This window comes from Aedes aegypti, chromosome 2, assembly GCF_002204515.2.
Source record: "Aedes aegypti strain LVP_AGWG chromosome 2, AaegL5.0 Primary Assembly, whole genome shotgun sequence".
NCBI lineage: Eukaryota > Metazoa > Arthropoda > Insecta > Diptera > Culicidae > Aedes > Aedes aegypti.
Window position 1 is genome coordinate 96256472 of NC_035108.1, and position 27620 is coordinate 96284091.

The 27620-nt window shown below is 38.0% G+C and overlaps 2 long non-coding RNA genes across 2 annotated transcripts; one reads left to right on the forward strand and one right to left on the reverse strand.

The window, feature by feature from the left end:
* The first annotated feature begins 3504 nt into the window (after nt 1-3504).
* On the forward strand, nt 3505-11516 carry LOC110675798. The gene is made up of 3 exons (XR_002499807.1): nt 3505-3791; nt 3865-4488; nt 10975-11516. It is a non-coding gene; the product is annotated as an uncharacterized LOC110675798 (long non-coding RNA).
* A 555-nt stretch (nt 11517-12071) lies between these two features.
* LOC110675799 lies at nt 12072-26583 on the reverse strand. Its single transcript, XR_002499808.1, has 3 exons — nt 26318-26583; nt 25620-26244; nt 12072-12594 (listed from the first exon to the last, which is right to left on the reverse strand). It is a non-coding gene; the product is annotated as an uncharacterized LOC110675799 (long non-coding RNA).
* Between the last annotated feature and the right edge of the window lie 1037 nt (nt 26584-27620).

Below are 27620 nucleotides of genomic sequence, written 5' to 3' on the forward strand. Positions count from 1 at the left end.
TCTTATCAAGTGCATCAGGCATTTTGGCGCCCCTTTGAAGTTCGGCGCCCTTGGCGGGCCAACCGCACGCTACGGCACTGGACACCATATATCTAAAATGGACGGTTTAGGCGCAATCATTTTTGTCTTCCTAGATATGGCTTTGGGACCAATGTGCAATGCCTACACTCACAGCAACCACCTGGCGGTTCGCTACAGTATCGACTACAACAACAGCAGGCAGCGGGTTGAGGAAGCGGCTAGGTCAAGGCCAAGCCCTCGTAGGTGGAAGACATCGTACTTCAATGACGAAGTACTTAGGGAGGCGCTCCGCCGTGAGCGTAACCTATTCGGCCTAAGCGGGGACGAACTGGTAGCGGTGCTTACGCGTGCATGCGATGCAACCATGCCTAGAAAAGTCCACCCTAGGAATGAGAGACCACCGACGTACTGGTGGACTCAAGCAATTGCGAACCTGCGCCATGCCTGCCTACGGGCCAAGAGACGGATGGAGCGAGCACGTACCGAGCAGGAGCGTGAAGAACGACGGGCGGTGTTCACCGCTGCCAAAGTCGCACTGAAGTCCGAGATAAGGGCAAGCAAAAAGGCCTGCTTTGAGGGACTCTGTCAGAGTGCCAACGCGAATCCGTGGGGTGATGCCTACAGCACAGACATCACTTCACACTCTCATCGATGTCCATCGACCACATTTTTAACGGTCGATTCAAATATATGGTAGGTGGCCAATCCACCACCCGCAGCGCTCGCATCGTTTTTGATCGTGTTTGACGTTTACACACTACTGCCACCTGTTGGCCCATCGGCCAAACACTGAGATTTTAGCATTCGGCGTACATGTTCTCGCGACTATGATTTTGATCGCGATTTGTTCTAAGTGTTACGTCTGTTTGTCTGTGCCTACAGGATCGTTATGGCGAAGACAAGAGGTGCAATGGCTTCTACAGAGCAATCTCCACAGATGCTGGAGGGGATCATCGAGGAGCTCTTTCCGCGCCACAACCCTAGCCCATGGCCTCCTTTCGTAGGACAGCCGGGGAGTGGGGCTGGCGATGAGGATAGAGTAACCGATGAGGAACTTGTGGGGATTGCAAAATCCATAAGCATGGGGAAGGCACCAGGTCCGGACGGAGTTCCGAACCTGGCCCTCAAAGTCTTGGAGGCTCCCGGTATGTTCAGATCTGCTATGCAGATATGCCTGGACGAGGGAGTATTTCCAGATGTGTGGAAAAGGCAGAGCCTGGTACTATTGCCAAAGGTGGGGAAACCACCCGGTGACCCGTCGGCGTATAGACCAATATGCTTGATTGACACGGTAGGGAAAGTGCTCGAGAAGATCATCCTCTACAGACTGTTGAAGTACACCGAGGGTGTAAATGGTCTCTCAAGCAACCAGTTCGGCTTCCGGAAAGGGAGGTCCACCGTAGACGCTATTCTGACGGTTAAGAAAACCGCTGAGATAGCACTCCAGCGTAAGAGTACCCCTCGCTACTGCGCAGTAGTGACTCTGGATGTAAGGAACGCATTTAATAGTGCCAGTTGGGCGGCTATTACTGATGCGCTCCTGCGTCTGGGGATACCCGAGTACCTGTACAAGATTCTCGGAAGTTACTTCCAGAATCGGGTATAAGTCTATGACACATAGGTGGGTCAGAAGTGCTTTCACATAACCTCAGGAGTCCCGCAAGGTTCCATCCTGGGTCCAGTGTTATGGAATGTCATGTACGACAAGGTGTTGAGTGTCATGTCTACCTATCTCAAGTGATATGCCTTATGACTCTGGTACCTTTTACTTTTTCGTACCTACGGAATTTCTGAGTTATAAATACTGGCTACCGTAGGCACAGAAGTGAGACTTCCCGGACTGTGGACTGATTAACATATTATTTTATTCTTTATTTGCAGGATATAAAATTGAGATTAAAATTCCCGGCGGGTGAGGTCATCGTTGGCTTTGCCGACGATATTATTTTGGAGGTCTACGGTGAATCGATCGAAGAAGTGGAATTGACTGCAGCCCACTCGATCGCAATTGTGGAGGAGTGGATGAACTCCAGGAAACTGGAATTGGCTCACCACAAAACTGAGGCTGTTGTTGTCAACAACCGAAAGTCGGTGCAGCAAGCGATGATCAGTGTAGGCGACTGCACGATCACTTCGAAGCGCTCCGTCAAACACTTGAGGGTGATTGTTAGGACACTAACTGGCAACGCTGAATGTCTTACTCTTATACGATCCGGCCCTGTGCCAACCACTCACACTAATCAAAGCGGTAAGCCTACAACTGCAAAAACGACATGGATAGATGATAACAACAAGATCTAGAACGATAGCTACTCCTAAAAGCGTATTGATCGAAGAGTGCCTCAAATATATAATTATATTTCTAGTTACTTAAATACTATTTTCAAGTTACCTACACCTAAATATTATTAGTTATACCATCTCTACCGCAGATTGAAATTGAGCGACAGTAAGATCATGAATAACATCTAATTTGATACTGAATGCCAAGTAACCTCAAATTTATATCCCGTAGGTGAATTATATAATTGATATGTGCTGCGATGTGTTCGATCTGTTAGATGCGTTTGTTACCCCAAATCATAAGCCTACACTAAATTGTAAGTACCGCCATCATGTGAACTATTAAAGATGCTAATCAGAAATATATTTTAGCTTGAGCTGATCTGGAACTGATTGTTTCAACTGCTAAAAGAAGTGTAGCTACTTGTTGTTTTAACAGTGATGATCGACGATAAGCTTACCTTCGGTAGCCACGTTGGTCATGCCTGCAAGAGAGCCTCCACAGCTATTGTGGCACTGTCCCGGATGATGTCCAATAGCTCTGCGGTGTACGCCAGTTAGCGTAAGCTTCTGGCCAGTGTCGCCTCGTCCATACTGAGGTATGGTGGCCCGGCTTAGGGCACTTCTTTGAGTACCCATAGCTACCGTAGCAAGCTAGAGAGTACTTATAGGCTAATGTGCCTGAGGGTTGTGAGCGCGTACCGTACCGTGTCACACGATGCACTCTGCGTCATCACCGGTATGATGCCTATTGGTATCCTTATCATGAAAGATATAGAGTGCTTCGAAAGGCGCGGCACAAGAGGTATACGCAGGACTGCCAGACTGGTCTCTATGGTCAAATGGCAGCGTGCGTGGGACAGTTCCATCAAGGGAGTGTGGACTCACAGGTTGCTTCCGAGGTTAGGCGCCATGGGGAACTAACATTCCACCTGACACAGGTCCTTTCGGGCCATGGTTGCTTTAGACAGTATCTACACCATTTCGGTCATGCGGGTTCTCCCAAATGTCCAGTTTGTGCAAGTTTAGAGGAACGGCGGAACACGTTTTGTTCATGTGCCCGCGTTTCCGCACAATGCGTGACCGCATGTTTGCCACATGCGGTCGGGACACGACTCCGGACAATTTGGTCCAGAGGATGTGTGAAGACGAGTTTGGCTGGAATGCCGTTTCATCGGCTATCACCCACATTGGGCCGTATGAATAAAATGTACACTCAGAAATATTACAAAACTCCTAAAGTTTAAATCTTAAACATATTTGTCATACCCGACGTTCACGCACAGCTTAGTTTTCGATTTATACTATGTTGTCATAATAAGTTAAACTATGTTCGATTTGTACGAGGGTATTTTAGCCCAGTGTGGATTGTGTTGATGTTTTTATCGCTCGCCATGTCAGATCCGTTCGATCGGTTTTGTTGCTTCAGTTTTGGGAATTTGAAATTGCGGAAATTTCGTAGTTAAAATGTGTCTCAATATTATCAGGTAAGCAATATTATAATAAGATCGTTCATTTCACCAAAATGAAGTTAACAAACTGTTCTCTTTGGATACAAAGGCTGGGCTGAAGTGGAATGACGATGCTGCCGCAGCAGCTGCTTTGGGTTCCCAGCCAGCATCATTGGTGAATGTGTGGTCAAAACGAGTTCACGGTAGGAAAAGACTTCCACTGCTGCTTCGAGTGCCGAACCAAAACACGCGGACCGAGCTGGAGACTGAATTCTACCAGAACCGGCCGGTTGGAATTGATGCCGTTGACGGGAGAATCATTCAAAACAAGCAAGTACATAAGCAACAGAAGGGAAAAATGGAAAAACTACAACCTTCTGGACTAAACGGAACTGGTGGCGATGGGAACCGGTTCGACATCCAAGCTGACGGTTGCTGCAACTGTGGACGACCTATTTTGTCGGTCGGAGGAGACGTTTATCGGCAAGAATAGAACGGTTTGGAAGTGGAGGAAGCACAAAAGGAGAAAAAGCACCAATTCGGGGAGTAAAACAGTTCTGCGCCGACTTCCGGCATTGCGTTGGCCAAGAATCGCGATCCGAGCAAAGAAGTTTGCTATGATTCGTCCAAGGTCAGTAGGATCTGAACGTGCGCTCGTTGAATGCTAGCTTGCCGGGAACCTAGAAAGAAATTAGCTCGACAAGCGGAGGCCAAACTAACATTTTCCCGACTGGTGAGGATCAAAATGAAGCAAATATTTTAGGATGCTAACAAAAGGGCTGGTAGCAGGTCTCATTTAAGAGACTATTTTCAATGTAAGATCTATAAGGTATCTTTTTTAATCAAAATGGTATGTTAAATCTTTATTCCCGTTTTATTCTTGCAGTAATTGCTGGTTCACAATTCTAGAAGCTCCAGAGAATGTTTCAGAGACTTACACGATTATTCTCTAGAAATTTATCTGCTTTCTTCAGGAAATAAATACAGGCATCTCTCTAGAATTTTCTATAGAGATTTCCTACGAACTCTTAGAATTCAATCCTAAAATTTTTTCAGACATTCAGTGGTTTTTACAGGAACCCCTACGAGAATTACTCAAGTACAATATTTTTCCGAGTAATATTTGTTTTTCTTTCCAGGATTTTATTACAATTCCTTCCTCCTAAATTGTTCTTAGATTTTAACCATGGGTATGTCCAAAAAATCTCCCAACAGTGGAATATTGAAGAATTTCTTCAAATATTTCTATAAGATTTTTTCTGATTAGATTGTTCCACAATTTTTTCTGATAAATCTCCTTAGTTTTCTTCACGATATCATATAGGATTTTATTCATGAAATCTTGCATGTGATGTTTCAGATTGCACTGGACGATCCATTAGTAGATTTTGCTCCATTGCTTTCCTTCAAAACTATCTCATGTATATATTCCTCAAGAGATTAATTTATAGCTTGCTTCAGAAATAGTAACACAGAACCTTAAGAAAAACTACAAGTAATACTTCTAAACATTTCTTTGGAAATTCGTCGAAAGTTTTCTATAAGATTCAGTTCCAAAATTTTTATATAGGTCCCATCAAAGATATGTTCAATCATTTGTCAAGGGATTTTTCTAGGGATAGAACTATTGAACCTTACGGGATTCTTCGTGGATTTTAATTAAAAACTCTTTAAGTAAGAGGTTTTTCCAAGAAATTATTCCAAAATTTTCTCCATAAATTTCTCTATGTTTTTATCTAACAATTTGCGTTCAGAAAAACATTTTTTTCTACAATTTTGAAAAATTCCTCCTTGGATTTCCATATGGTCGATAAGGTCAGATTTCATTTAGAAAACATTTGGATTCTTTGGGTCTGGAAAAGTTTTCTAAAGGATTCTAAACTTCGAAGCTATTTCTGAAAAAGTGTCTAAATATAACTTGTTATAGAACTCTGAGATGTTACAATAAAAATTGTTTTTGGATGGAATTTCTTAAGCCTATTGTCAAACAAATTTCCTGACAAACGTTGTAAGGGTATATTTGACTAAGCTCTGCCAGATTGTGTGGTGAAACTTCGAAGTAGTTTTTTTTTGTTGCTATTAGGAATTTCTAAAGAATACTCACTTTAAAACTTGTATTTTTTAAATATATATAAACTATCGAAAATATTTGAAGCAAATTCTCGAAGTATTCTTTAATGGATAATATTTATATACTTATTATGCTGCAATTGCATGATTCCTAACGAATGACATAAAATAATAATGTAATTTTAACTACCAGCATAAAATTTGTATATTGTTACTAATTGTTAATCACATTATTTTTTCAAACAAATAAATATTTTTATATTTTTGTATTTTTCGTTGGGACATTTTAAATGCTGCCTATAATAATTGTGTTTGATAAAAAAACTTTTTAAAATTAAGGTTTTGATTTAAAAAAATCATTCCTTAGCCAGCATATACCCTACTTTTGTGTTTTGTTGGAACTTAACTAGTAGGGTGCAGATCCACTTGGGCACTTCCATGATTCACTTTGGCATGAAGGGTTGTTCTCGACCGAATTGTCTGAAACTTTGCAGTAAGAAGAGCTACAGTACGTCGTATATTGAGGCCGAAGTAGCTTTCAAAAAAAAAAACACTGCCGAATAGAATCAAAAATGCCAAGAACAGGATCGGGCTCCCTAATATATGTTTTTATCAAAATATTCGATGTGGAGAATTCAAGTACAATCCAAAATGTTCCACAAGAATTTTGTTTAAAATTTTATTCGGCTTTGCTAGATTTGCTTTGACAAAATGTTAAAATCGACCACAACTGAAATTGGATTTTTTGTTTCTTTTCAAATTTCATAAACCTAAGTTCATAAGTTTATAAATATTTTTATAATAGGAAAAAGAAAACTCCTAAGAAATTGCAAGAAGAATTCTGAAGGGAGTTCCAATGAAAATTCCAAAGATAATACCAAAGCAATTTTCAAAGGGAATTCCAAAGGAAATCCCGAGAAAAAAAAAGAAGAAAATTCCAAGCAAATCAGTTAGAAATTCTAAAAGAAATCCTCAAACGGAATTCTGAAGAAAAACTCGAAACGAAATACCAAAACGAATTCCCGAACGAAATTCCAAAGCAATTTTCGGAAGGAAAGCAAGTAAATTTCGAATGAAATTCCAGAGGAAAATTTAAAAGAAAATTCAGAAGTCAATTTCAAGGTAAATTTCAAAGGAAAGTCCGAAAAAAAAATTAAAAGAAATTCCGAAGAAAATTCTTATTTCTCCCTTCAATGGAAATTCCTAAAGGAATTCTGAAAAAAAAAACTGAAAAGAATTCCAAAGGAAATTCCTATGTTATTTTCAAAGGAAATTTCGAAGGAAACTCCTAATGAAAAATACGAAGGAGATTCCAAACGAAATTCCTATGTTAATTCCATAGGAAATTCTTAAGAAAATTCCAGAAGGAAATTTCAAAGGAAATTCCGAAAACAAAATTCCTAAGGGAAATTCATTGGAAATTCCAAAGGAAATTTCAATAGGAATTCTAAAGGAAATTCTGATGAAAATTCCAGGGGAAACTTCAAAGGAAATTCCAGGAGCAATTCCATAGGAAATTCAGAAGGAATCTCAAAAAACATCCGAAAAATTATTTAAAGGCCATTTCGAAGAAAATTCCTAAGTGAATTTCAATGGAAATTCTGAAGAAAATTCCGAAGAAATTATAAATAGAATTCTGAAGGGAATTCCGAAGAAAATTCCAAAGATAATACCAAAGCAAATTTCGAAGGAAATTGCGAAGAAATTTTCGAATGTAATTCCAAGGAATTCAGATGGAAATTCTAAGAGAAATCGAAAAATTCGAAGAAAATTCCGAAGAAAATTCCGAACGAAATTCCAAAACAAATTTCCGAATGAAATTTCAAACTAAATTCCTATGTTCATTTCAAAGGAAATTTCGAATGAAATTCCAGAGGAAATTTCAAAGGAAATTCAGAAGTAAAATTCAAAGGAAATTCCGAAATAAATTCCAAAAAAAATTCATTGGAAAATCCAAGAGAAAATTTCAATGGATATTCTAAATGGAATTCAAGAAGAAATTCCGAAGAAAATTCCAAAGAAAATTGTGAAGTAAATTCCAGGGGAAACTGCAGAAGGAAGTTCAGAAGGTAATTTTAAAGAAAACTCCGAACGAAATCTCAAACAAAATTCCGAAAAATAATTTAAAGGTAATTCCGAAGAAAATTTCAATGGAAATTATAAAGGGGATTCCGAAGAAATTTCAAAAGGAATTCCGAAGGAAATTCTGCAGAGAATTCCAAAGACAATTCTAAAGTTAATTCCGGAGCAAATTCCAAAGAGAATTCCTAAGGAAATTTCATTGGAAAATCCAAAAGAAAATTTGAATGGAAATTCTAAAGGGAATTCAAGAAGAAATTCCGAAGAAAATTCCAAGGGAAATTGTGAAGTAAATTCCAGGGGAAACTGCAGAAGGAAGTTCAGAAGGTAATTTTAAAGAAAACTCCGAACGAAATCTCAAACAAAATTAGAAAAATAATTTAAAGGCAATTCCAAAGAAAATTTCAATGGAAATTATAAAGGGGATTCCGAAGAAATTTCAAAAGGAATTCCGAAGAAAATTTGAGAAGAAATTCCGAAGGAAGTTGCAGGGGAAACTGCAGAAGGAAATTCGAAAGGAAGTTCAGAAGGTAATCTCAAAGAAAATTCCGAAATATAATTTGAAGGCCATTCCGAAGAAAATTTCAATGGAAATTCGTAAGAAATTACAAAAACTGCAGAAGGAAATTCAAAAGAAAGTTCAGAAGGTAATCTCAAAGAAAATTCCGAAATATAATTTAAAGGCCATTCCGAAAAAAATTCCAAAGAAAATTCCGAATGAAATACCAAAGCAAATTTCGAAGGAATTTCCTAAGAAATTTTCGAAAGTAATTCCCAGAATTATCGATGGAAATTTTTAAAGAAATCCTAAAACAAAATTCCGAAGAAAAATCCGAAGGTAATTCCACATAAAATTCCGAACGAAATTTCAAAGGAAATTTCGTACGAAATCCTAGAGGAAATTCTAAATGGAATTCCAAAGGAAATTCCAAAGTAAATACCAAAGCAAATTTCGAAGAAAACTTCAAAGGAAAATCGGAAGGAATTCCTAAAGGAGTTTCAATGGAAATTCCTGAGGAAATTTCAAAGGAAATTCCGGAAAAAGGTAGAAAATTCCAAGAAAAATCCGAAAGAGATTCCGAATGAAATGCCTACGTTAATTTCAAAGGAAATTCAAAAAAAATCCAGTGGGAAATTTCAATTTTCAAAAATAACGAAACGAAAAAAACACTAAATGATTTCCTGAAAAACTTAGAACATCCTTGAGAAATTTCTGACATTTTGTTTTGGGGATATATTGAAAAAAATCCTGATCCTGATTCCTGAATCTACTAAGTAATTTCTGGGAAAAATTCAGATTGTTTTTTTTTTGTGGGTATCTTGAACAAAATTCTTAGAGGAAGTCCGTAAAAAAATACTATATGAACTCCTAAAGAAAATGTGTTGGAAAAAAATACTTGAATTCATTTATATAATGTTCAGAAATTAACAAAATCATGAAACAATTCCTAGATTAATTCCTTAAAGCAGTCTTAGGAGTAATATCAGGGGTACTTCCTAAAGTTAATTTTAACGACAATATTGACTAAAATTCTAACGAAATCTCAAGCGAAAAATTCATTATGATTTTCTATGAAAACCGTTGAGTCATCTCTGTAAAATGTTAGTAGTTTCTGAAAAAAATATGAAATGAACTCTTAAAAGAAATTCCAAAAGAAACTGTTGAAAAAATTTCTAAATGAATTCCTGAATAACTTAGAACTTCCTTGAGAAATTTCTGACAATTTAATAAAGTTGATTTTAACGAAATTTTTGGCTGAAATTCTGTAGAGATCTCAAGCGAAAAATGTACTACGATTTTCTATGATGATCTCAACGGAAAACCGTTGAGACATCTCTATAAATGCAAAAAATATGAAATAAATTTTTGAATAAAAAATTACAAAAAACAAAATGAAATTATTACTGAATGAATTTATGAAAAACTTTATGGAGAAATTTTTAACAATTTTTTTGGGGGATAAACTGAAAAAATCCTGATGCAATCTCTTAAGTAATTTCTGGGAAAAATTCAAATAGATTTTTTTTTGATATCTTAAACAAAATTCTTGGAGGAAGTCCTTAAAAATTCACTAACGGGTACCCCCTGTTGGTTTGACCAGAAGCACGGTTCTAGGGTGACTAGATGTTCAAATTAAAAATGAACCCCGATGGTTTGCATGAGGTACCGTTCAAATTAGCGGAGTTATATCGGAAGAAATTTTCGGGAAAATACTAGAATTTATTGCTAATTAGTTTCTGAGAAAAATCATGAAATAATCCCTAGATCAATTCTTTGAAGCAGTCTTATGGGTAGTTCCTAAAGTTAACTTCAACATATTTTTGGCTGAAATTCTAACGAGATCGCGAGCAAAAATTTAGTACGATTTTCTGAGAAAATTATTGAGCCTTATCTGTAAATTGTTAGTAATTTCTGCAAAAAATATAAAATAAGCTCTAAAAAAATTACAACGAAAATTTTGAACAAAAATAAATGATATGAAGAAAATACTGAATGAATTCTTGAAAAACTTAGCACTCCCTTGAGAAATATTTGAAATATTTTGGTAGATTTGCTGAAGAAATTATCGATGCAATCTCTTAAGTTAATTATGAGATGATTCTCGAAAAAAAAATTCTAGATTGATTTTTTTTGTAGTCAACGAGACTGTAGGAGCAAGTCCGGCAAAAATCGCTAGATGAACTCCTGAAGAAAATGTTCGGAGTAATATCTGAAGGAATTTTGGAAGAGTACCTATATTTATATCTAATGGAATACCTAAAGAAAATCATGAAAAATTCTTGTCGTGATTCACGACAAATTTCCAAAAATTGTTAGAAATATCATTAGAGAAATGTCTTATCGGATTACTTAAAATAACAACCTTTAGAAAACTCTTCAGCTCCTGCTTGATTATAATTTCTTGATTTTTGTTTAACCTATTTTTAGTTACTGTTGTTTTTTTAGTCTCTTCTAGGGTCCTGTCCGGTCTCTGTTAGATACTTTTTTTTTCAGAAACAGGATCTCTCAAGATCCTATTTTTAAGACACTCAATCGCTACCAGCCCTGGGTCTTCCAATTCTTCAACAGGTTCCTCCAGGTAACAAGTTGGCCGGCATCGTGAGCACCAACTCCGATCGAAGGGTTCATCAACGACACTGGACGGGGCACAACGACACTGGGCGGCAACGACAAGCGGTAGAAGTGCAGAAACAGCAACAAAATGCTGCGCTTTAGAAGGGAATGTTGACTTCTGCGATGAACGCAAATGGAAGATTAAGTCCGCCCGGGTTGGATCCGCGGCCAGTATGCTCTCGCATGTGGGTCAAATTAATCTAACGGGAAGCAGAACTCCCAGCCACCAGGAGAACACCAACTTCAATTCAAACAAAATCAACATCCGGCCGGGCGATTCCGAATGGTTTTTCACACCGGATACCTGAGGGACCACTGGGAGACAATCAAGCGCTGTGCGAAAAGACATCAGCCACTTGCACGGTGGTCAACGCTGGAGGATCTTCATGCGGAGAATATTCCTGGCCTGGCGAGCTTGTGTGGGTGCTGTTTGACCAATTGTAGCATTGAATAATGTAATCATCATTAATAAATAAAGATGTTTTAGGGTAAATTTAGTATTGTCCTAATTTGTAATAAATGAAAAAAATCCATTTTATAGCACGGGCGAAGTTAATCTCATTAATCTAGACACTGATGATTGCAACCTAATCTTCGCGTCGATTTCATCAAAGTTATACTAGACCCGTTTTGTAGGGAGGTAAACGAGGCCTAGACCCAACCAGGTGGATAGTGAATTAGAATGGCATTTAAACTATTTAGTTTTGATTTTTCTCAGAGTGTAGAAAGGAAAATGACACAAACATGTTCCACTCGTGTTCCACATATAGCGTTTACTACCGAGAATGTAGTAAACTCAACTTTACTACACTCTGAGAAAAATCAAAACTAAATAGTTTAAATGCCATTCTAATTCACTATCCACCTGGTTGGGTCTAGGCCTCGTTTACCTCCCTACAAAACGGGTCTAGTATAACTTTGATGAAATCGACGCGAAGATTAGGTTGCAATCATCAGTGTCTAGATTAATGAGATTAACTTCGCCCGTGCTATAAAATGGATTTTTTTCATTTATTACAAATTAGGACAATACTAAATTTACCCTTAAACATCTTTATTTATTAATGATGATTACATTATTCAATGCTACAATTGGTCAAACAGCACCCACACAAGCTCGCCAGGCCAGGAATATTCTCCGCATGAAGATCCTCCAGCGTTGACCACCGTGCAAGTGGCTGATGTCTTTTCGCACAGCGCTTGATTGTCTCCCAGTGGTCCCTCAGGTATCCGGTGTGAAAAACCATTCGGAATCGCCCGGCCGGATGTTGATTTTGTTTGAATTGAAGTTGGTGTTCTCCTGGTGGCTGGGAGTTCTGCTTCCCGTTAGATTAATTTGACCCACATGCGAGAGCATACTGGCCGCGGATCCAACCCGGGCGGACTTAATCTTCCATTTGCGTTCATCGCAGAAGTCAACATTCCCTTCTAAAGCGCAGCATTTTGTTGCTGTTTCTGCACTTCTACCGCTTGTCGTTGCCGCCCAGTGTCGTTGTGCCCCGTCCAGTGTCGTTGATGAACCCTTCGATCGGAGTTGGTGCTCACGATGCCGGCCAACTTGTTACCTGGAGGAACCTGTTGAAGAATTGGAAGACCCAGGGCTGGTAGCGATTGAGTGTCTTAAAAATAGGATCTTGAGAGATCCTGTTTCTGAAAAAAAAAAGTATCTAACAGAGACCGGACAGGACCCTAGAAGAGACTAAAAAAACAACAGTAACTAAAAATAGGTTAAACAAAAATCAAGAAATTATAATCAAGCAGGAGCTGAAGAGTTTTCTAAAGGTTGTTATTTTAAGTAATCCGATAAGACATTTCTCTAATGATATTTCTAACAATTTTTGGAAATTTGTCGTGAATCACGACAAGAATTTTTCATGATTTTCTTTTTTTTTTTTTTTACTTATTCGTTTATTTGATAGGCTCAAGCGCCGTCAGGCATAACGGAGCCGAATTCATTTGATTTGGTTTACAATATCTTGTTTGCTTCTTAAATATCTATGTTAGTTTTGGGGAACCGAAAAACTCGCGGTTTGGTCGAGGTTAGGGAATACAATTATTTTTTGGGTAAGGATGGGATTTAAAGGTTTGATTGATCACAGTTAGCAGCAAAGTGGCGGTATGGTGCTGTTCGTCAATCATGGGGCGGACTTAAACGACCTGTAACGATACAACAAAACGGTTTCAAGGAAAGCAAGGTGGACAAACGGAACGACAGACATGGGTGATCAAACAAAAACGTCAATATCCTTCAAAAATTTGAAGAGGAGGAACATGTAATCGAAGTCTAGCCTACCCAAAACATCTCTAATGTCTTCCTTATCTGGTTTTCCTTGGGCCCTGAGGGATGCACATAAATTGGTTCTGGCAATTTCGTATTCGGGACAATACCACACGACATGATTGATGTCTTGGTAACCTGCGCCGCAACCACATCGATTGCTGTCTGCGAGGCCTATTCGATAAAAGTGTGAGCCCAGGGAGTAGTGATTGGACATCAGACGACACATTACCTTGATAAAATCTCGGCTCATGTCCAACCCCTTAAACCACGGTCTATTCGATACCTGTGGGAGAATAGAATGTAACCACCTGCCCAGATCCCCTTCATTCCATTTTTGTTGCCAACTGATCATGGCTTGCTGGCGAGCAATTGTGAAAAATTCATTGAAGGTAATACGCCGTTCGTAAATATTACCTTCCATAGCGCCCACCTTGGCGAGTGAGTCCGCTTTCTCATTGCCCGGAATCGAGCAATGAGAAGGGACCCAAACCAAGGTGATGTTGTGATTCGATAGAGCACTCAAAATAGATCGTATTTCTCGTAAGAAATACGACGAGTGCTTTACCGGCCTCATTGAACGAATAGCCTCTATGGAGCTGAGACTATCCGTGAAAATGAAGTATTGATCAGAGGGAAGAGAGGCTATTCGCTCTAATGCGTAGTGTATCGCCGCTAATTCAGCGACATATACGGAACAAGGATTTTGAAGTTTATGGGCGGCGCTATGAAATTCATTAAATACACCAAAACCAGTGGAATCATTTATTTTTGACCCGTCTGTGTAAAACGTTCTGTCGCTGCTGACTTGGCCGAACTTGTCTGCGAAAATTAATGGTATATACTCCGAACGGAGTGGATCTGGAATTCCATGGATATCACGCTTCATGGTCAGATCAAAAGCTACAGTTGAATTGGAGAAGACTGGGAAGCAACAACCGTGGGGTAAATTCGAGGAAGGGTTAATCTCCAGAGTCATGTACCAGTAGTACAGTGTCATGAATTTTGTTTGAGGATTTCGTTCGATTAGCTTTTCAAAATTTTCAATTACCAATGGGTTTAACACCTCACAGCGGATGAGGAACCGGAGCGACAATTCCGCAAAACGGTCTGATAAAGGAAGAACTCCTGCTAATACTTCTAAACTCATAGTATGAGTCGAGTTCATGCATCCTAAAGCGATTCGAATACAGCGATACTGAATACGCTGCAGCTTCAAGATGTGAGTTTTCGCCGCGGATTGGAAACAAAAGCTACCGTATTCGAGGACCGAAAGTATTGTTGTACGATATAACTTTATCAGATCTTCCGGGTGAGCTCCCCACCATGTTCCTGTGAGTGTACGCATAAAGTTGATTCGTTGCTGGCACTTCTGATGCAGATACTTGATGTGCTTTCCCCAGGTGCATTTAGAGTCGAACCAGATCCCTAGATACATGTGCGAAAGGCCTTGAGTTAGTTCCTTACCCATGAATTGAAGCTTGATATCTACTGGGTCACGCTTCCTAGAAAAGACAACTAACTCAGTTTTCTCCGGAGAGAATTCGATACCCAGCTTTACAGCCCACGTAGACAAATTGTCTAAAGTATCTTGCAACGGTCTTTGCAGATCATCCGCCCCTGGTCCTATTACAGAAACAACGGCATCATCTGCAAGCTGTCTTAGCGAGCAATTTTCCATGAGACAATTATCAATATCTCTTACATAAAAATTATAAAGCAGGGGGCTCAAGCATGAGCCCTGGGGGAGACCCATGTAGCTAATTCGTGAAGTTGTTGAGGTTCCGTGAGAAAAGCTCATACGTTTCTCAGACAACAAGTTATGCAAGTAGTTATTCAAAATTGGGGAAAGACCACATTCGTGGAGTTTGTCTGAAAGGACATCTATACATACTGAATCGAAAGCCCCTTTAATATCCAAGAAGACTGAACCCATTTGTTCCTTTTGAGCATAGGCCAGTTGAATTTCTGAAGAAAGCAACGCAAGACAGTCGTTCGTTCCTTTACCTCTGCGGAAACCAAATTGCGTATCTGATAGAAGGCCGTTCGATTCAACCCACTTGTCAAGCCGAAAGAGAATCATTTTCTCCAACAGCTTTCGAATGCATGATAACATCGCGATAGGTCGATACGAGTTATAATCCGACGCGGGTTTTCCGGGTTTTTTGATGGCTATCACTCTCACTTGTCTCCAGTCATCCGGAACAATGTTGCCCTCCAAAATTCGATTGAAAAGATTCAACATGCGCCTCTTAATGACGTCTGGGAGGTTTTTAAGCATGCTAAATTTTATTCCATCCATGCCTGGGGCAGAGTTGTTGCATGAGAGGAGAGCAAGTGAGAATTCAACCACAGACAAACAGACGTAACACTTAGAACAAATCTCGATCTAAATCATAGTCACGAAGACATGTACGCCCAATGCTAAAATTAGTGTGTTTGGCCGACGGACCAACAGATGGCGGTAGTGTGTAAACGTCAAACGCGAACAAAAACGATGCGAGCGCTGCGGGTGGCGGATTGGCCACCTAGCATATTTTTGTATCGACCGTTAAAAAGGTGGTCGATGGACAATGGTGAGAGTGTGACGTCTGTTTGTCTGTGATTCAACCATCGTAAACGGTTCGTCCATGTCGTTTCTGTCGGTATGAACGTCTCGAATAGGTCGTTGCGTTGGAACGGAATCCGGGCAAACCTTCTTGGCGAAGTCGAAGATCCACCGAGGAGAGCTTTCGCGATCCTCATTGACCGTAGAAGCGTTCCGCATTCTTTTCCCGACGGTCCAAAGTGTTCTCATTGACGTTTCGCGCGATAACCCGTTAACAAAATTACGCCAATATCCGCGTTTTTTTGCCTTTACGAGGCTTTTAAATTTTCGCTCGAGTTTAGTAAACCGCTCGTAATTTTCTAGTGTACCGCGTTTGCGAAAGTTTTTGAACGCGGCGGATTTATCGCGATAGACCTTCGTACACTCGTCGTCCCACCAAAGAGTGGGTGGCCGGCTTCGTACTGAAGATCCTGGAAAAGGGCGACGCTGGGCTTGAAGAGCACTCTGAATAATTAACGCGGAGAGAAATTGACATTCTTCCATCGGAGGAAGAACATCAACTAGCTGTTCGCCCTCGTAAACCCCCTTGGCATACTTTTCCCAGTCAATGTGCTTGGTGAGATCATACGCGAGGTTTATCTGATGAATTGGATTCGAATTATTGGTAACTGAAATTCTGATAGGCAGGTGATCACTACCATGGGGATCTTGAATTACTTTCCACGTGCAATCCAATGATAGTGAACTCGAACAGATTGAGAGGTCTAAAATGCTTGGAGGATCTGGAGGTTTTATTCGTGTTGCTTCCCCAGTGTTCAAAATTGTCAAGTTGAAGTAGTCACAAAGATCATATATCATGGAAGCGCGGTTGTCATCCCTCGGTGACCCCCAGGCTGTACCGTGAGAATTGAAATCTCCTAGAATCAACCATGGCGCAGGCATAGCACAGCATACGGCCGAAAGATCTCTGCGGGATACTCTGGCATTGGGCGGTATGTACACGCTGGCTATGCTGAAACTTTTACCTCGTATAGTAACATGACAAGCAACTACTTCAGTGCCTACCATCGGGGGGAAATCAATTCTATAAAAGGAGTGGAGCTTATTGATCCCCAAAAGCACTCCTCCATACCCATCCCCTCGATCCAGACGAATAATATTAAAATCGTGGAATGGGACATCTTTTTCAGAAGTTAGCCATGTTTCACAAAGAGCAAATATGTCACAGCGCGTACTGTGAACTAAAAATTTGAACGCGTCTATGTTTTTAATAATGCTTCTACAATTCCACTGTAGCACTTCGATCATATCCCCGACCTCGTTGGTTAAATTAGCCATCGAAGGATATAAACGAATCAAGAATCGGCCAATTTGAAGCCAGTCGCTTCAGAAGGGGTTTTACCAAAGGAAGAATCATACTGATAAGGCTTTTTATAGCGGGTGAGACTTCTAACGTTTCGAAGATGATATCCACTATCCCAGAAAGAGTCATTTTTCCAGAAGCATCGACATATTGTTTTCGATTTTCCTGGCTTTCTGAGTGAAAAATTGGGACATCTGGGGTTTTAGATGTTCCCGGAAGTGACGGAAAGTCTCCAGCTGATAATCTAAAACCAGGAGGTTGAACTTTAGCGGGGCTTCTGTCCCTTCTTGATTTTTCCAGGGATGGTTGGAGAACCTGTCTAACAGCTTCGTTTGGAGAAGCTTGCTGGCGTTGCTTGAGCCGTTTTGCAATGGCTCGCTTCCTCTTGGTTCCTGTATTAATGACAGTATACTCTTCCCCATCCTCAGAGCCAGAGCCCTGATCATCAATAGGCAGGGAAGTGAAGAGGTTATTGCTGTTAATGGATTGGGCTGGTGGATCAATGGCCGGAGCGATCTTCTTCAGTATTTCTGCGTAAGATCGCTTTGACCGCTGTTGCAAGGAGCGAATTGTGTGTTTCTCCCGCTCTATAAACTTCGGGCATGCGACTAGTTCATGTGGAGCTTGTCCACAACAGGTACATTTTGGTTCCTTTGGACAAGGGCCCTCCACATGCTGCTCTCCGCACGTGCTGCAACGAGGTTTGTTACAGCAGTACGTTGCGGTGTGCCCTAATTGCTGGCATTTTTCGCAATGCATAACCGTCGGTTTATAGAGACGGACTGGTAAACGAAGAAGCCCAATCACGAGGACGTCCGGAAGGGCTGACCCAGAAAAAGTCACTCGAAACGAATTTGAAGGACTTTTGGTGCCATCAGATGACACGTGGTTCATTTGTTTGACATCAATTATCTGTACTGGAGGAACGGCACGATTTTTAAAACCTCCAGTACCAGATCTGATGTCTGCACATGTCAAAAACGGCTCGGTGACTACTCCTGAGCACTCGACCTCTAGACTAGGGACATAGACATGGTACTCCCTTAAAAAAAGCTCGTAGGCAGCAATTCTGTTGGCTTGTTCGCGGTCACTGACGGTGACTCTCAGTTTATTACGGCTGGGCGAAGACACCTCGACAATGTCTCGAAACGACTTTGCCAGATCCTTCTGAATTTGAATTTTGTTTAACGGTTTGCCTTTGGGCCGAAAAAAAACCAGAAAGGGACCCTTAGATCCGGGTGGATAGGCTTTTGGGCGGGGGGTCACAGTGGAAAGAGTGATAGAAGAGTCATTTGTCTGGGAATGTGGAGGATTGACTATGGGGTGTGTTGTAAAACCAGTATTGTTTGCCCCTGAGGTGGAGGGAAGCAATGCGGTGTCATTAACGGAAGTATCCATCGATTCTTGAAGCTTTCCAGGGATGGTTGGACTTAATTCTTCAAACGAGGGAGATTCTATTGATTCAACATCATCATCGGAGATATCGGATCTTTTCGGCCCCCCGCCGTCATCTGTTACGTCCATTGCAATGGATCAGTACGTAGTGGACCACAGAAGCCAAAAATAATGCTAATAATAATACAACAACTAACCTAATATGTACAAAAAAAAAGAAAGGGTTGATAATTATTACTAGAGAATTAATCCAAACAATAATAATAATAATAAAGAAAAATAATAATACAAAAAATAATAATAAAAAAAAATAATAATAAAAAAAAAAAAAAAACTTTTAAGCTAATTCAAGTGGGCCGTGGGCCGCAAGTTGGCAACCACTGATATGGACCCGAAAACAACTAGCACGTGATAGATGGTGGATGGGGAAAACAAGGCGAAAGACAATGAATAGCGAAGGCTACTTATCCGTCCGGAGTAGGTAGGTTTTGTTGATGCACAAATCACTACAGCAGCCGATGCGCCTTTGTCGCCGTTGTCGTCGTCGTTGTTATTGGCAACCAAATGATGACGATGATTGATTTCGATGATCGTCTTGGGTTAAAGATGAACGATGCTGCAATGGCATCGCCAAAGCCAGCTCGCTTCCCGTCGTCGGCAGGAATCACCTTGCGGCAGACACTTCTCACAAGCAGGAATGGCAAATGATATAAAAAAAAAACACCCTCGGCGTGAGGAATGAAAAAATAAAACTCCACTTGTTTGAGACTCGCGTGATGATGAACGGAACAATGCGTCCGACTCGTCCAAAAGCTCGACAGGGAATGATGATTTTCTTTAGGTATTCCATTAGATATAAATATAGGTACTCTTCCAAAATTCCTTCAGATATTACTCCGAACATTTTCTTCAGGAGTTCATCTAGCGATTTTTGCCGGACTTGCTCCTACAGTCTCGTTGACTACAAAAAAATCAATCTAGAATTTTTTTTTCGAGAATCATCTCATAATTAACTTAAGAGATTGCATCGATAATTTCTTCAGCAAATCTACCAAAATATTTCAAATATTTCTCAAGGGAGTGCTAAGTTTTTCAAGAATTCATTCAGTATTTTCTTCATATCATTTATTTTTGTTCAAAATTTTCGTTGTAATTTTTTTAGAGCTTATTTTATATTTTTTGCAGAAATTACTAACAATTTACAGATAAGGCTCAATAATTTTCTCAGAAAATCGTACTAAATTTTTGCTCGCGATCTCGTTAGAATTTCAGCCAAAAATATGTTGAAGTTAACTTTAGGAACTACCCATAAGACTGCTTCAAAGAATTGATCTAGGGATTATTTCATGATTTTTCTCAGAAACTAATTAGCAATAAATTCTAGTATTTTCCCGAAAATTTCTTCCGATATAACTCCGCTAATTTGAACGGTACCTCATGCAAACCATCGGGGTTCATTTTTAATTTGAACATCTAGTCACCCTAGAACCGTGCTTCTGGTCAAACCAACAGGGGGTACCCGTTAGTGAATTTTTAAGGACTTCCTCCAAGAATTTTGTTTAAGATATCAAAAAAAAATCTATTTGAATTTTTCCCAGAAATTACTTAAGAGATTGCATCAGGATTTTTTCAGTTTATCCCCCAAAAAAATTGTTAAAAATTTCTCCATAAAGTTTTTCATAAATTCATTCAGTAATAATTTCATTTTGTTTTTTGTAATTTTTTATTCAAAAATTTATTTCATATTTTTTGCATTTATAGAGATGTCTCAACGGTTTTCCGTTGAGATCATCATAGAAAATCGTAGTACATTTTTCGCTTGAGATCTCTACAGAATTTCAGCCAAAAATTTCGTTAAAATCAACTTTATTAAATTGTCAGAAATTTCTCAAGGAAGTTCTAAGTTATTCAGGAATTCATTTAGAAATTTTTTCAACAGTTTCTTTTGGAATTTCTTTTAAGAGTTCATTTCATATTTTTTTCAGAAACTACTAACATTTTACAGAGATGACTCAACGGTTTTCATAGAAAATCATAATGAATTTTTCGCTTGAGATTTCGTTAGAATTTTAGTCAATATTGTCGTTAAAATTAACTTTAGGAAGTACCCCTGATATTACTCCTAAGACTGCTTTAAGGAATTAATCTAGGAATTGTTTCATGATTTTGTTAATTTCTGAACATTATATAAATGAATTCAAGTATTTTTTTCCAACACATTTTCTTTAGGAGTTCATATAGTATTTTTTTACGGACTTCCTCTAAGAATTTTGTTCAAGATACCCACAAAAAAAAAACAATCTGAATTTTTCCCAGAAATTACTTAGTAGATTCAGGAATCAGGATCAGGATTTTTTTCAATATATCCCCAAAACAAAATGTCAGAAATTTCTCAAGGATGTTCTAAGTTTTTCAGGAAATCATTTAGTGTTTTTTTCGTTTCGTTATTTTTGAAAATTGAAATTTCCCACTGGATTTTTTTTGAATTTCCTTTGAAATTAACGTAGGCATTTCATTCGGAATCTCTTTCGGATTTTTCTTGGAATTTTCTACCTTTTTCCGGAATTTCCTTTGAAATTTCCTCAGGAATTTCCATTGAAACTCCTTTAGGAATTCCTTCCGATTTTCCTTTGAAGTTTTCTTCGAAATTTGCTTTGGTATTTACTTTGGAATTTCCTTTGGAATTCCATTTAGAATTTCCTCTAGGATTTCGTACGAAATTTCCTTTGAAATTTCGTTCGGAATTTTATGTGGAATTACCTTCGGATTTTTCTTCGGAATTTTGTTTTAGGATTTCTTTAAAAATTTCCATCGATAATTCTGGGAATTACCTTCGAAAATTTCTTAGGAAATTCCTTCGAAATTTGCTTTGGTATTTCATTCGGAATTTTCTTTGGAATTTTTTTCGGAATGGCCTTTAAATTATATTTCGGAATTTTCTTTGAGATTACCTTCTGAACTTTCTTTTGAATTTCCTTCTGCAGTTTTTGTAATTTCTTACGAATTTCCATTGAAATTTTCTTCGGAATGGCCTTCAAATTATATTTCGGAATTTTCTTTGAGATTACCTTCTGAACTTCCTTTCGAATTTCCTTCTGCAGTTTCCCCTGCAACTTCCTTCGGAATTTCTTCTCAAATTTTCTTCGGAATTCCTTTTGAAATTTCTTCGGAATCCCCTTTATAATTTCCATTGAAATTTTCTTTGGAATTGCCTTTAAATTATTTTTCTAATTTTGTTTGAGATTTCGTTCGGAGTTTTCTTTAAAATTACCTTCTGAACTTCCTTCTGCAGTTTCCCCTGGAATTTACTTCACAATTTCCCTTGGAATTTTCTTCGGAATTTCTTCTTGAATTCCCTTTAGAATTTCCATTCAAATTTTCTTTTGGATTTTCCAATGAAATTTCCTTAGGAATTCTCTTTGGAATTTGCTCCGGAATTAACTTTAGAATTGTCTTTGGAATTCTCTGCAGAATTTCCTTCGGAATTCCTTTTGAAATTTCTTCGGAATCCCCTTTATAATTTCCATTGAAATTTTCTTCGGAATTACCTTTAAATTATTTTTCGGAATTTTGTTTGAGATTTCGTTCGGAGTTTTCTTTAAAATTACCTTCTGAACTTCCTTCTGCAGTTTCCCCTGGAATTTACTTCACAATTTTCTTTGGAATTTTCTTCGGAATTTCTTCTTGAATTCCATTTAGAATATCCATTGAAATTTTCTCTTGGATTTTCCAATGAATTTTTTTTGGAATTTATTTCGGAATTTCCTTTGAATTTTACTTCTGAATTTCCTTTGAAATTTCCTCTGGAATTTCATTCGAAATTTCCTTTGAAATGAACATAGGAATTTAGTTTGAAATTTCATTCGGAAATTTGTTTTGGAATTTCGTTCGGAATTTTCTTCGGAATTTTCTTCGAATTTTTCGATTTCTCTTAGAATTTCCATCTGAATTCCTTGGAATTACATTCGAAAATTTCTTCGCAATTTCCTTCGAAATTTGCTTTGGTATTATCTTTGGAATTTTCTTCGGAATTCCCTTCAGAATTCTATTTATAATTTCTTCGGAATTTTCTTCAGAATTTCCATTGAAATTCACTTAGGAATTTTCTTCGAAATGGCCTTTAAATAATTTTTCGGATGTTTTTTGAGATTCCTCCTGAATTTCCTATGGAATTGCTCCTGGAATTTCCTTTGAAGTTTCCCCTGGAATTTTCATCAGAATTTCCTTTAGAATTCCTATTGAAATTTCCTTTGGAATTTCCAATGAATTTCCCTTAGGAATTTTGTTTTCGGAATTTCCTTTGAAATTTCCTTCTGGAATTTTCTTAAGAATTTCCTATGGAATTAACATAGGAATTTCGTTTGGAATCTCCTTCGTATTTTTCATTAGGAGTTTCCTTCGAAATTTCCTTTGAAAATAACATAGGAATTTCCTTTGGAATTCTTTTCAGTTTTTTTTTTCAGAATTCCTTTAGGAATTTCCATTGAAGGGAGAAATAAGAATTTTCTTCGGAATTTCTTTTAATTTTTTTTTCGGACTTTCCTTTGAAATTTACCTTGAAATTGACTTCTGAATTTTCTTTTAAATTTTCCTCTGGAATTTCATTCGAAATTTACTTGCTTTCCTTCCGAAAATTGCTTTGGAATTTCGTTCGGGAATTCGTTTTGGTATTTCGTTTCGAGTTTTTCTTCAGAATTCCGTTTGAGGATTTCTTTTAGAATTTCTAACTGATTTGCTTGGAATTTTCTTCTTTTTTTTTTCTCGGGATTTCCTTTGGAATTCCCTTTGAAAATTGCTTTGGTATTATCTTTGGAATTTTCATTGGAACTCCCTTCAGAATTCTTCTTGCAATTTCTTAGGAGTTTTCTTTTTCCTATTATAAAAATATTTATAAACTTATGAACTTAGGTTTATGAAATTTGAAAAGAAACAAAAAATCCAATTTCAGTTGTGGTCGATTTTAACATTTTGTCAAAGCAAATCTAGCAAAGCCGAATAAAATTTTAAACAAAATTCTTGTGGAACATTTTGGATTGTACTTGAATTCTCCACATCGAATATTTTGATAAAAACATATATTAGGGAGCCCGATCCTGTTCTTGGCATTTTTGATTCTATTCGGCAGTGTTTTTTTTTTTTGAAAGCTACTTCGGCCTCAATATACGACGTACTGTAGCTCTTCTTACTGCAAAGTTTCAGACAATTCGGTCGAGAACAACCCTTCATGCCAAAGTGAATCATGGAAGTGCCCAAGTGGATCTGCACCCTACTAGTTAAGTTCCAACAAAACACAAAAGTAGGGTATATGCTGGCTAAGGAATGATTTTTTTAAATCAAAACCTTAATTTTAAAAAGTTTTTTTATCAAACACAATTATTATAGGCAGCATTTAAAATGTCCCAACGAAAAATACAAAAATATAAAAATATTTATTTGTTTGAAAAAATAATGTGATTAACAATTAGTAACAATATACAAATTTTATGCTGGTAGTTAAAATTACATTATTATTTTATGTCATTCGTTAGGAATCATGCAATTGCAGCATAATAAGTATATAAATATTATCCATTAAAGAATACTTCGAGAATTTGCTTCAAATATTTTCGATAGTTTATATATATTTAAAAAATACAAGTTTTAAAGTGAGTATTCTTTAGAAATTCCTAATAGCAACAAAAAAAAACTACTTCGAAGTTTCACCACACAATCTGGCAGAGCTTAGTCAAATATACCCTTACAACGTTTGTCAGGAAATTTGTTTGACAATAGGCTTAAGAAATTCCATCCAAAAACAATTTTTATTGTAACATCTCAGAGTTCTATAACAAGTTATATTTAGACACTTTTTCAGAAATAGCTTCGAAGTTTAGAATCCTTTAGAAAACTTTTCCAGACCCAAAGAATCCAAATGTTTTCTAAATGAAATCTGACCTTATCGACCATATGGAAATCCAAGGAGGAATTTTTCAAAATTGTAGAAAAAAATGTTTTTCTGAACGCAAATTGTTAGATAAAAACATAGAGAAATTTATGGAGAAAATTTTGGAATAATTTCTTGGAAAAACCTCTTACTTAAAGAGTTTTTAATTAAAATCCACGAAGAATCCCGTAAGGTTCAATAGTTCTATCCCTAGAAAAATCCCTTGACAAATGATTGAACATATCTTTGATGGGACCTATATAAAAATTTTGGAACTGAATCTTATAGAAAACTTTCGACGAATTTCCAAAGAAATGTTTAGAAGTATTACTTGTAGTTTTTCTTAAGGTTCTGTGTTACTATTTCTGAAGCAAGCTATAAATTAATCTCTTGAGGAATATATACATGAGATAGTTTTGAAGGAAAGCAATGGAGCAAAATCTACTAATGGATCGTCCAGTGCAATCTGAAACATCACATGCAAGATTTCATGAATAAAATCCTATATGATATCGTGAAGAAAACTAAGGAGATTTATCAGAAAAAATTGTGGAACAATCTAATCAGAAAAAATCTTATAGAAATATTTGAAGAAATTCTTCAATATTCCACTGTTGGGAGATTTTTTGGACATACCCATGGTTAAAATCTAAGAACAATTTAGGAGGAAGGAATTGTAATAAAATCCTGGAAAGAAAAACAAATATTACTCGGAAAAATATTGTACTTGAGTAATTCTCGTAGGGGTTCCTGTAAAAACCACTGAATGTCTGAAAAAATTTTAGGATTGAATTCTAAGAGTTCGTAGGAAATCTCTATAGAAAATTCTAGAGAGATGCCTGTATTTATTTCCTGAAGAAAGCAGATAAATTTCTAGAGAATAATCGTGTAAGTCTCTGAAACATTCTCTGGAGCTTCTAGAATTGTGAACCAGCAATTACTGCAAGAATAAAACGGGAATAAAGATTTAACATACCATTTTGATTAAAAAAGATACCTTATAGATCTTACATTGAAAATAGTCTCTTAAATGAGACCTGCTACCAGCCCTTTTGTTAGCATCCTAAAATATTTGCTTCATTTTGATCCTCACCAGTCGGGAAAATGTTAGTTTGGCCTCCGCTTGTCGAGCTAATTTCTTTCTAGGTTCCCGGCAAGCTAGCATTCAACGAGCGCACGTTCAGATCCTACTGACCTTGGACGAATCATAGCAAACTTCTTTGCTCGGATCGCGATTCTTGGCCAACGCAATGCCGGAAGTCGGCGCAGAACTGTTTTACTCCCCGAATTGGTGCTTTTTCTCCTTTTGTGCTTCCTCCACTTCCAAACCGTTCTATTCTTGCCGATAAACGTCTCCTCCGACCGACAAAATAGGTCGTCCACAGTTGCAGCAACCGTCAGCTTGGATGTCGAACCGGTTCCCATCGCCACCAGTTCCGTTTAGTCCAGAAGGTTGTAGTTTTTTCCATTTTTCCCTTCTGTTGCTTATGTACTTGCTTGTTTTGAATGATTCTCCCGTCAACGGCATCAATTCCAACCGGCCGGTTCTGGTAGAATTCAGTCTCCAGCTCGGTCCGCGTGTTTTGGTTCGGCACTCGAAGCAGCAGTGGAAGTCTTTTCCTACCGTGAACTCGTTTTGACCACACATTCACCAATGATGCTGGCTGGGAACCCAAAGCAGCTGCTGCGGCAGCATCGTCATTCCACTTCAGCCCAGCCTTTGTATCCAAAGAGAACAGTTTGTTAACTTCATTTTGGTGAAATGAACGATCTTATTATAATATTGCTTACCTGATAATATTGAGACACATTTTAACTACGAAATTTCCGCAATTTCAAATTCCCAAAACTGAAGCAACAAAACCGATCGAACGGATCTGACATGGCGAGCGATAAAAACATCAACACAATCCACACTGGGCTAAAATACCCTCGTACAAATCGAACATAGTTTAACTTATTATGACAACATAGTATAAATCGAAAACTAAGCTGTGCGTGAACGTCGGGTATGACAAATATGTTTAAGATTTAAACTTTAGGAGTTTTGTAATATTTCTGAGTGTACACCTTTCGAACATACTACAAACCAGAGTCTATATACACAGAGTTGCGCGAAGAGACTTCTTTGAATGCTTGTTCTTCTCCGTCTTCGAAAACAGCCCCTATCTGTTTTGCTGGGCTGCTCGATAGGTAGACGGTTTGACAGTTCGATAGGTAGATTTGGTTTCACTCTTCGCGCAACTCTTCATTCATAGACTCTGCTACAAACAACGCATTGCTATGAATAAAGGTAGCATTTACTACAAAGCTACTGGTAGTTAGCTTCAGAGGTTGCTACACATGCTTTGAGATTGCGGAATTGAATGGAATAATTTAATTTTGAGTACAAATCATGGGAAAACGATATGAGTTTTGATATTTCGGAAGGTATTTTGAGTTTTGCTTAGGAATTCTGAGGTTACGAAAACATTCGCCCCGCCAATGCTGAGATTCCGGTAAGATTACCGGCAGTGGCAAATTTGTAATATCCGTGTGAATTCTGCCATTACGATAATTATGTTATTTTCTAGGAATTTTAGGATGTCGGTAGGAATTCAGATAATGTAATTCTGAATTTTGCGTGTAAATTCTAACATCTCAGATTTCCTTTTGAATTCCGGAATTCCTGTACGAACTTTGAGATTCCGATAGGGATGTCGGATTTTTTATGATAATTCTTGAGGTTTAAATACCATTCTAGGAATATTGCGGGAATATTAGGAATCTGGTAAAAACTCTAGAATTGGGCTGGGAATGGGATTCCGAATATTAATCTCTTGGAATTCTGTGGGTATCTTTGAGACGGTATTTCTGTAAGAACATAAACCTTTTGAATGTCGGTACATATTTTATAGATTTCAATGGGATTTTTTGGGAAATCGATAAGAATTTTAATAATTTCAAAGAGAACCCTGGAGTTTTAGGAGAGATCCTCATTGAATTCTAACGACTACCAATTGGGTCCTAAAATGTTTAATGAAATCTTGTTTTTGTTCAATAACACGAAAGAGCATGTTATTGCAATTGCTTTAGCAAATTTTCCCGCTCAAAT